This window comes from Asparagus officinalis, chromosome 1 (genome assembly GCF_001876935.1).
Source record: "Asparagus officinalis chromosome 1, Aspof.V1, whole genome shotgun sequence".
Lineage (NCBI taxonomy): Eukaryota > Viridiplantae > Streptophyta > Magnoliopsida > Asparagales > Asparagaceae > Asparagus > Asparagus officinalis.
Window position 1 is genome coordinate 123,691,854 of NC_033794.1, and position 10,006 is coordinate 123,701,859.

The window sequence follows — 10,006 nt, forward strand, 5'->3', positions numbered from 1 at the left end:
ATAATAGAATAATTTAAAAAATTTCATGCATTTGAATTATGAAGTATGAAATATATTTTAAGATACGAAAATATATTTTAAGATACGAAATCCTATTATGCTCTGCATGTATCTATTATTAATTTCATTCATGTATGTGCATATGCATAACTGCAGAATTTTTAGTTCCACATTAGTTTGAAATGTTCAGATATTAAGGTCAATCTCTTCAGACATAGACTATGATCTTTTATGATCATAGATCATGACCTAATGTCAATTTCAAACAATATGATGGACTAATTACAAAATAAGAACTTGATAAATAAATACAACGCCTGCTAGGCAAAGTTATGATTCTAGACTTTGTAAAGTCTGTGAAAAGAATCTTGATGACCCTTTGACTAAGGGATTATCCAGGAGTGTGGTTCTGGATTCATCGAGGGAGATGGGGTTAAGCCCATAGATGAGGTCACTGACAGCGGCAACCCAACCCTTATTTGGAGACGTAGTCCCAATGTCGGTTCAATGTGGTAGAAACAAGCTGGACTAGTGACACTCGTGTGGAGCATCGACCTAGATATATTTATATATCATTATGTAGCATTTGCTACTACCCCTTCTCTATGATGACGATGCTCTTATGATACAGCTGGCTAGGCTGAGTTTTACTCTTAATAAGTCCAACGCGTGTATTGTGGGGGGTATTAAATAAACAGCTGTAGTACCCTTTGAGGACTTACCTACGTGAGAGGAACCGTGATGGCCGCGGTTAGGGGGGGCTGGGCTAACCCCTAGAAACTCTCATGAGTCGGTTTATTGTGAGCATGGCCTTTAACGCTCAACCCGCTTTGCTCAATAGATGAAGCGTATTGTGTGTGTTTTCATCAATACCTGATTAAAGGGGCCTAATTCAAGGCCTAGTCCATTATGTCCCTCAGGTGGCGATGAACTCACTAAGGAAAGGTTCAAAGCCGAAAGCTACCTCTCCCGAATTCACGATACGAAAGGTTGCCCAACCTATTTTCATTTTGTGATTTATTAATTTATTTATTGATTTTTAAGTTTTCAGTCAATATTGCCTTTTGGGGGGGACTGTTAGATATTTTGTTAAGAAAAGACAATTTTGCCTTCATGAATAATAATAAATTTTTGTAATTAAAACATGTTTTAATTAGCAATTAAAAATATGTGTAACGGCCATATAATTATGGGGAACGTTACAAAATTTATGACGAACGTTACGGAATTAATTACGGGTTTTGTAACGTCTTTTCCAACCCTATATATATATCCATATGTTGAGCTCAAAATAATAAGGAAAAATATACAACAAGTTTCTCTTGTTTTTCTTCTCTCCCCTACATATTATTTTCATCTACATTTTAGTTTTTTATGGGCAACTTCATTCATCTGAGCTGAAGCTCTGCACTCTCGCCCGAGTGCAGAGGCCGGGCCGTTTCCGGGGGTTTTTACCGCTAGGGGAAGGGAACCATCTGCGCCAGGGCGATAGGCGGGTTCTCAATCTTCTAGGGCAGTGAATACACGACTGCTCCCGTCAGGCCTGAATTTCTTTGTTTAATTTTTCGGATTTATCTGCATGCTATAATCTTAATTATTTGATAAATTTCCAACAATTAGTAGTATAAAATTTACAGTACAATTAGAGAGAGATAAATGGAGGAGAGAGTATTACTGTAGCATGAACATAATTCCCTCTGAATCCCCTCCCATTTGTATAGAGGAATAGATTATAATATAGTTGTACTGATACTTACAAATTACTATTTATTATTATTATATTGTATTTATTATTATATTAGCATGCTATACTATATAAATAATTAATATAGTATAATATAATATATTAAATATAATATTTTAATTAATAATAATATTTAATATGAATACATTATTTTATTTATAGCAAAAATAATAATATGTTATAAAATAGAATTAAACTAACATTAAGCATTATAATTACTATGGCTACATTATATAATAATTGATAATAGATATATGAATAATATATATAATATAATACTGTTTAATAATATCATTATTTAATTTAATATATTATAATATAGTAACATAGGGTATATAATGTTACTTTTAGAAAATTATGTATAGATATTTTACTTTATTCAATGTAATGATTTTTTAAATTTTATAATTTTAAAATTAGAAATATAATATAACATATATATATAATATTATATATATATAGTTACATGATAATTAACAATAATATAATATTAAAAGGTATACATGTTATAGTTAATATATTATATTATTTCAAACTAGTAGTAATTATATTATATTAAATCATAATATTTTACTGAATATTAGGTAATTATTATATGTATATTATAATAGGTTATGTCATATATAATAAACTATAAATAATTTTATAATTTAATTATATAATGGATATATGTTATTAAAATATTATATAATATTATAATAAATACGTTTATACTATAATTACTAATTAATATTATATAATAATAATATGACATAATACTATTAATATATTTATTATATAATATTATTAATATATGTTATTAAAATTATGTTATTAAAAATATTAATATATGTTACTAAAATATTATATAATATATATACTAATATTATTAACGCGAGACAGGGTTTTCTGTCTCGCTCAGCGAGGCAGAGTCTATATAAGTCGGGACTTAGGGTTTTAGGGCTTTTTCACGTCGGATTTTGGCGATTTTCAGGCGATTTTTTGGGCGATTTTCAACCAGTTTTCTTCTATTTCTTCTCCTCTTTGTTGCCGACTTGGGAGGTGCTCTTGTTTGGGAAGATTTCACTCAGATTTCAAAGGTTTGTTCTTCCCCTTTTCTCCAAAATTTTGACTCTCCTTCAACTGTGACTGTGCATGCATCATTTCGGTTGTATTTGTCCTATTTTTTGTCGATTTCATGTTCAAAATCTTAACCTTCCTCTTGGATTTCAATGTAGATCACATACTCATCATGTCGCCGCGTAGAGCTCGAGGGACCCGAGGCCGACCGACTGTTCCGAGCCCCGAGGAGGCTGCCCCTGCTGCGTCCTCACGTGGAGGTATATTTCTTTCACCTTTTCACGAATTTAAATATTGTATTTCGTCCATTCCATATATATATGCACCTGTATTTGCTTGCAGATCCTCGTTTGTATCCTTTGAGATACCCTCGAGAAGAGCCGGTATCCTCCTTTGAGGGGATCGACGCTTAAAAGTGTTTGTTTTGCTTGGACAAAACGCACTTCATAATACACAGGGGCGATTTCATATCATCCCATATGTATAGAAAGATTTTCGTATGCCGTTATAATGCCCGTGCATAGTAACGCATATCTCCTTTATACATGTAGTAGATGGAAAATCGTCACACCTGTTATGATCTTATGGAGTAAGATATACCGCTTTCTCTAAAATTTTAGGACTATACTTACACCATTTGTGTGTATGTTTCTTTTATCAGTCCGATTTCCTTCTTCCATCTTTAATGCTGATGCGGTTACGGGTCGGAGTAGCGTGACCCATTCGTATTATGAGGGAATTCCGTTAATTGCATCATTTCCCCAGTTTAAATCTGATTATGGCGGAAGTGATAGAGAATTAATCCAGCGAGGTAGTTGTCGTGTTCTACAACGATTAATCACAGATACGACCTTGACTTCGGAGCAAGACTCGAATCAGTGTATAAGGAAGCCGGATTTCTTGTTTGGTGATTCAGTGAAAGATCCAGAGGTTGCTTCCAGCAAGTCTGCGCAATGGTTGCACCAGAATGGATCCTCATTCTTATATCTGCCTTTTATCCCCCGGGATCACTCACTATTAATGTTCAGGAATCTATCAGTTGGACGTGAGATGTTCTGGAAATTAACCAAAAACCACGAGCACATTCATTGTGGTTTCATTGGAAAGGAAGCAACTCCAGGTTCCAGTGAAAGAGCTCATGTGAGAGGACTTCATCCGGGTGTCTTAGGACAAGACAATATTCCTCAGAACGAAAAGATAGTGCAAGCCAACACTGTGAAGAACCGGTTAGCGGCAGATTACCCAAAGAGACTTTTAGATGCTATGGATGGGTCCATTATTCTGGGGACAAATGGTGGTGGACCAGGATGACCCGATATGTGTTAAAACGCTTTGGGCGAGAGTTAGCAGAATTAGGGTTAGATGTCCCGATTCGTGCCACCATGCATGGCCTGCAGAGTAGTGTAGGTCATTTCCTCTGTTTGTTCGAGATCTATAACCCGGACACTAATATATTCTTTACCAAGAACGGGGAACTCGGATTAGCACTGCATGAAATGATGCAGGTGTCTGGTTTGCCTATGGGCGATGTTCCCTATCAAGAGTTCTTTCCAACTAGCAATCAGCTGAACAAGATGAAAGATAGCTCAACTGTGACTCATGATACTTTATGGGAATTGACCTGCCATTATCATATAGCCATGGCCGAGATGGAGCCCAAAGCCAGAAAGAAATCTCCTCAGGTCAGCTTAAAACAATTCGCTGACTACCTCTTCAAGAACCTGGATGTCCGTTCGACAGATGTGTGCGGATTGAATCAATCGCCTGTTAGGGAAAACCAACGCGCAATCTTATACCTCGCGCTCAGAAGATGGATTTTTACACGGTACTAAGTTCCGCTCTTATCTGTGGCAAGCTGGTGTTCTGATTAGCTCTACTGCTCTGCTGGCGGGTTTTCTAGCTTTATGGCTAAAGAAATGTGTAGTTCCCCACCAGTCCTCAGATTCAATGCCAATGGAAGTATTGTATCCCGCCGTCCAGCTGGCTACAGGTCGCAAATTATCTTTGCTTCCCGCTATGGTGGCCGATATTCATAGTGGATTACGGCAATTAATCTCCGTGTTTACTCAGGAGAAAAAGAAACCCTATGCCAGTCTGTCCGTTCCGAAGCTGGAGCTACCTTATACTCAAAAAGGATATATGCATGAAAGAAAATGAATATATAAATTACAATTCACATGCATATAAACAAGAAGGAATATACATATACTCACAATATTTCTCCCCCTTTGACAACATCAAAAAGGGGACAAATGTATGAAGAGAGCGAAAGCTCCCCCTATCAATAAGCATAGGTGAGTATAAAATAAATATAGGGAATAGCTCCCCCTATCAAAAAGCCATATGAAATATAAACAATAAAAGATCATGGCAAATATGTGAGCAAGCAAAAATGAAAAGATATGCTAAGCATCACTCACATACAAACAAGATACAATGAGGACACATAATGATATGACATTATAAAGATAGTGTCTCATTATAAAAACCATGTATAAGAATAGATTTATGAAATCAAAAGAAGAGGAACATGAGAAACATGCAAAAAAGTTTTCAAATGAAAACAAATCCATCAGAAGAAATCATAAATCAAAGTTTATATCCAAAAACGATGTTTGATCAATGAAGAACTTGATCAAACCACTCATAGAATACATTATAAACCACGAATAGATGATCCATAAGCACAAACACATAAATATCATCATATAAGTGAAGTATAATGAATTCAAAGCAATCAATCAAAATAAAATCTTTAACAAAAGAATTTCAAGAGAGGCAACAATATATCAAGCTCTTAAGCTTGTTACAACCCATATAATCATTCTAGCATCCGGTAAACATGATTTGGGAATAAACACCCAATAAACCCGGAGGGTTATATAAATACAAAAACGAAACTAATAATCATGAAAACAAAATAATTTGATCAATGAAAAAAAATATTGTTTTCATGTTCAAAAGTTTAAAGTATAATTTTTCAAAACCAAGAAAAAGAAAAATAAAACATTAAAAATTTTGGTTTAACAACAAAATTGTTTTGGTACCCAAGTAATATTGATACCAAAAGGTTTAGGGACATGACCCCTATCATTAAAGCTCAAAGCCTTAGGGTTATGAACCCTCTTAGGCGCATATGGTGCACGAACACGGTCATAACAAAAATTACTCAAATGACCCTTCCGATTACAATAAGTACAATGGAAAGGAAGCATTTGCTTATGTTGACCAAACGGTTGTGCACGGGAAACATTAGAAACATTTGCAAACATGGATGGTCTTTTAAAATTGTTTTGCAAATGTGAAACTTTCTTTAAATCAAAACAAAATTTGGTCAAATGACCAAATCTACCACAATGATCACATCTATACACATGAGCATGCTTGTGATGAACTTTATGAGTGTGTGCATGTACATGTGTGTGTGATGAAGAAGCCTTATGAGATGCACAAGAAGCATTGATATTACTATCTTTAGATTTTTGTGCATCATAGCAAAATTTAGATAAATGGCCTTTACGACCACAAATAGAGCACTTATAAATTTTGCTATACATGTGTGCATGATGTGTGATATGTTTAGATGTTTTAGCATGAGACTTAGCACACATGTTCATAAGCTTATCATGATTAACAATACATGTTTTAAGGGTTGAATCTAAAGATGATATGTGATCCTTAACATGATTCAACTCATCATTATGCATACAAGTATTGTTATTAGAAGTGGAACATATATTGTTATTTATAAAAGAAGCAATATCATTTTGTATGTTCTCTACTTCTAAATTGGAGAGGAAGAATTTTATATTCTATCTCCTGGTCTCTTGTTTGTTGGTAGAGATGAACCCAGAATTGGAGAGGAAGAATTTTATATTCTATCTCCTGGTCTCTTGTTTGTTGGTAGAGATAAACCCGGAATTGGAGAGGAAGAATTTTATATTCTATCTCCTGGTCTCTTGTTTGTTGGTAGAGATAAACCCGGAATTGGAGAGGAAGAATTTTATATTCTATCTCCTGGTCTCTTGTTTGTTGGTAGAGATAAACCCGGAATTGGAGAGGAAGAATTTTATATTCTATCTCCTGGTCTCTTGTTTGTTGGTAGAGATAAACCCGGAATTGGAGAGGAAGAATTTTATATTCTATCTCCTGGTCTCTTGTTTGTTGGTAGAGATAAACCCAGAATTGGAGAGGAAGAATTTTATATTCTATCTCCTGGTCTCTTGTTTGTTGGTAGAGATAAACCCGGAATTGGAGAGGAAGAATTTTATATTCTATCTCCTGGTCTCTTGTTTGTTGGTAGAGATAAACCCGGAATTGGAGAGGAAGAATTTTATATTCTATCTCCTGGTCTCTTGTTTGTTGGTAGAGATAAACCCAGAATTGGAGAGGAAGAATTTTATATTCTATCTCCTGGTCTCTTGTTTGTTGGTAGAGATAAACCCGGAATTGGAGAGGAAGAATTTTATATTCTATCTCCTGGTCTCTTGTTTGTTGGTAGAGATAAACCCGGAATTGGAGAGGAAGAATTTTATATTCTATCTCCTGGTCTCTTGTTTGTTGGTAGAGATAAACCCGGAATTGGAGAGGAAGAATTTTATATTCTATCTCCTGGTCTCTTGTTTGTTGGTAGAGATAAACCCGGAATTGGAGAGGAAGAATTTTATATTCTATCTCCTGGTCTCTTGTTTGTTGGTAGAGATAAACCCGGAATTGGAGAGGAAGAATTTTATATTCTATCTCCTGGTCTCTTGTTTGTTGGTAGAGATAAACCCGGAATTGGAGAGGAAGAATTTTATATTCTATCTCCTGGTCTCTTGTTTGTTGGTAGAGATAAACCCGGAATTGGAGAGGAAGAATTTTATATTCTATCTCCTGGTCTCTTGTTTGTTGGTAGAGATAAACCCAGAATTGGAGAGGAAGAATTTTATATTCTATCTCCTGGTCTCTTGTTTGTTGGTAGAGATAAACCCAGAATTGGAGAGGAAGAATTTTATATTCTATCTCCTGGTCTCTTGTTTGTTGGTAGAGATAAACCCGGAATTGGAGAGGAAGAATTTTATATTCTATCTCCTGGTCTCTTGTTTGTTGGTAGAGATAAACCCGGAATTGGAGAGGAAGAATTTTATATTCTATCTCCTGGTCTCTTGTTTGTTGGTAGAGATAAACCCGGAATTGGAGAGGAAGAATTTTATATTCTATCTCCTGGTCTCTTGTTTGTTGGTAGAGATAAACCCGGAATTGGAGAGGAAGAATTTTATATTCTATCTCCTGGTCTCTTGTTTGTTGGTAGAGATAAACCCGGAATTGGAGAGGAAGAATTTTATATTCTATCTCCTGGTCTCTTGTTTGTTGGTAGAGATAAACCCGGAATTGGAGAGGAAGAATTTTATATTCTATCTCCTGGTCTCTTGTTTGTTGGTAGAGATAAACCCGGAATTGGAGAGGAAGAATTTTATATTCTATCTCCTGGTCTCTTGTTTGTTGGTAGAGATAAACCCAGAATTGGAGAGGAAGAATTTTATATTCTATCTCCTGGTCTCTTGTTTGTTGGTAGAGATAAACCCGGAATTGGAGAGGAAGAATTTTATATTCTATCTCCTGGTCTCTTGTTTGTTGGTAGAGATAAACCCAGAATTGGAGAGGAAGAATTTTATATTCTATCTCCTGGTCTCTTGTTTGTTGGTAGAGATAAACCCAGAATTGGAGAGGAAGAATTTTATATTCTATCTCCTGGTCTCTTGTTTGTTGGTAGAGATAAACCCAGAATTGGAGAGGAAGAATTTTATATTCTATCTCCTGGTCTCTTGTTTGTTGGTAGAGATAAACCCAGAATTGGAGAGGAAGAATTTTATATTCTATCTCCTGGTCTCTTGTTTGTTGGTAGAGATGAACCCGATGATGGAGAGGAAGAATTTTATATTCTATCTCCTGGTCTCTTGTTTGTTGGTAGAGATAAACCCAGAATTGGAGAGGAAGAATTTTATATTCTATCTCCTGGTCTCTTGTTTGTTGGTAGAGATAAACCCAGAATCGGAGAGGAAGAATTTTATATTCTATCTCCTGGTCTCTTGTTTGTTGGTAGAGATAAACCCGGAATCGGAGAGGAAGAATTTTATATTCTATCTCCTGGTCTCTTGTTTGTTGGTAGAGATAAACCCAGAATCGGAGAGGAAGAATTTTATATTCTATCTCCTGGTCTCTTGTTTGTTGGTAGAGATAAACCCGAAATTGGAGAGGAAGAATTTTATATTCTATCTCCTGGAGTAAAGGGAAACTCAAAGTGGGATCTCCACTTAGAGAACCTAGATTTGTTTGAATAATCCTAACTGTCATAAGGTTTGATTACTCAATAAAAAAGTGGACCTTTCGTTCGCAAACAAAATGAATCGAAAGGAGATTTTGGCTGTGGTCCTAACTGTAGTAAGGTTTGACCAAATGGGGGTTTTGAGACGATTCTAACCATAGGAGAGTTGGATCATTTGATTTGTGGACCTCTCGTTCATTGAAAGAATCGAGAGGGGATTTTGGCTTTGGTCCTAACTATTTAAAGGTTTGACCAAATGGATTGTGGGAATTTAAATAACTTTAATTCATGACGGATTTTGGTGTACCCTTTGTCGATCGATTTGATCGGTGAGGGGTTTTGTGAGGAAAGATTAATTGTGATTAAATCTCATCTCAAAAAAAGTAATATGAAGATCTTAATTATTTTTATAACAATTAAGAATAGATTATTCACATGATCAGTCTTCATTAAAAACAATCAACTGATATCGGGTTATCCTGAAATATCCTATACAGGACTCTCTAGGAACTTCCCGTTTTACATAGGTTATCCCGAACGTATTACGGATAATACTTTTTCAGGAACTTCCCATTTATTGGCATCATCAATTTGTTACCATCCTGAGTAACCAGGCGATATGCACCGTTTGAGTAGACTGTTTCTATCACGAACGGTCCTTCCCATTTAGGTTCGAATTTGCCTTTCTTCTTAGAGGTGAGAATCATAGGCCTTCGAACAGCGAGCACTAGATCTCCTTCTTTAAAGCTTCGTCGTCGGACCTTTTTATTGAAAGCCCGAGAAATTCTAGCTTGATAAAACTCAATTTGTTGTTGAGCTTCCAAGCATTTCTCATCCAACATCTCTAATTCCTCGAGACGTTTCTGATGATGTTCTTCTGTCGTCATTCCCGTTAC